Below are 2,046 nucleotides of genomic sequence, written 5' to 3' on the forward strand. Positions count from 1 at the left end.
CCTATGAGTTAGACATTTTTTCCTCAGACATCTAAGTGTCCTAATGTCAACTTCATAAAAGGTCTCATTTTTACTGGGAATGTTTTTGTGTTGCTGTTGTGGTGAGATGTGAAGTTGGCGATTCCGTGAGGAAGACAGAATTCTGAAACGCCCCCTGCACTTCCCGCCCCTCAGTGACTCTCCCTACATCTGCCCCTCCCTTGGGTGTGGGCGGAGCTGTGAATGGATGAGCCGCCCAATCCCTGATTAGATTAAGGATACCTGATTAGATTAAGGATTATTGGCCATTAACATAGCATAGAAGAATTTTATAAGCTAGAGAGAAAGGAATAGATTACGAAAACCAGCTGTCTCTGAACACCCGTTTGTTATGTTGAAGAACACTTATAGTGAGAGCTTATTGATCCGTCAGGTTTGCTTCATGTGGTCATATTACCGGTGCTTCTAGAAGCACCCACATTTATTTTAAAACACTATCAAAAAGTATTCTTGATTTTATGCTTTCTAGAGCCCATCTGCTCAGAAAATCGAACTGGAATACCGCAACAGAGAAAAGAAATTATTGACCTATGGAACAAAGTAGGTTCATCAGGAGTTATAAAGTCTTCCCACAGTCTCCCTGTATATACTCTACTTTACCTTTATTGTGTTCCATATTACCTTTGTGATATGGAACAAAGTAGGTTCATCAGGAGGTATAAAGGTATCCCATTGTCTTCTTATACATACTCTACTCTACCTCTATTATGGCAATGAAGACTTTTTATCGTAAAATAAAGATCTGAGAGTGATTATCAAATTATTGTGAACATTCCCAGCACAGCTGGCCAATACTGATGATAGCAGTTCAGCGGGTTTATCTTTGCCCTGTGCCCCCTCAATCACAGAGTAGGAGCAAATAGGATCTAAACCCCCTTCTAATTCATTTCTAATGTTGAACACAGTGTACCATCAATTATTTTTTCCTGATGCCAAATATACTCCCTCAAAATTGTTGCTTTATTTATTTTGAAACTTATCTTTTGCTCTTCAAATGGTACTTATGGTACATAGAACCTGTCTTTGACTGGGTGAGTATTACAGAAACTTTTAAACTTTACCAAGAACGGGGACATTCTGTTTCACACCACCATATTTTGACATTACTTGGCTTTCATTTTTTTAATCAACTTTCTTGCAATGCCATATAACAAGTTAGACTACTGGGTCTAAGGGAGGCATGTGGAAGGTACAGATTCTTGGAAGAATTCATGGAGTTGGGAGGGCTCTCTCAGAAATTGAAGTACTTTAGCAACCAAAATAAGTAAGACCCAAGGGCCTCGATATCACCCAGTCTTTATACTGCTCTCTGCTCTTTTTTCCATGGCACTGGGGAGTCTCAGAAGCTGTGTTCTGGCCGATGTGGCAGGCCTAGTGCTCTCTGAACACTAGAAGTAAAGAGAACCTTGCTCAAGCAACCTGAGGTGGGGCAAAAATCTACAGGCAGCCGTGAGGGTAGTGATTGGACACACAAAGTTAGAACATTTTTCTGGCCCCCACATAGAACTGAATGCTTTTCGTGGAGTCTGAGTAAAGCTGAACTGCTGAAGACAGAAGCAAGATCCCATCAAGGTCTCAGAGGTCAGTTCAGGAGCAGAAACACAGTTTTGTTTTTTCAAAGAGGAAAACCGGATTAGCTGAGAAGATTCAGTGTCCCCACACATTCTAAATCTTCTCAATGTGCAATATCACATAGCCACAGTTGTCAAGAAGAAAATCTGTAGAAAGTTGTATCTTTCCAGGAAAAATCTTTGACAGTTTTCATGGCTGGTTGTATTACATGTTAATAACAATGTAAGTTTTCCTAGAGCTTCATTGTCATTATTAAAGTCTATCTCATAATGTACATTTGGAGACCGCCTAGAAAAATGTGGCCTCTGGTTAGAACTGGTGAGGTAGTGAGGAGATGACTAACAAATGAACGGACTGCACTTCACAGCTTCTCTCTCTCTCTCCCTCCCCTTCCTTCCTTCCTTCCTTCCTTCCTTCCTTCCTTCCTTCCTTCCT

Source organism: Piliocolobus tephrosceles, chromosome 4 (assembly GCF_002776525.5).
Source record: "Piliocolobus tephrosceles isolate RC106 chromosome 4, ASM277652v3, whole genome shotgun sequence".
NCBI lineage: Eukaryota > Metazoa > Chordata > Mammalia > Primates > Cercopithecidae > Piliocolobus > Piliocolobus tephrosceles.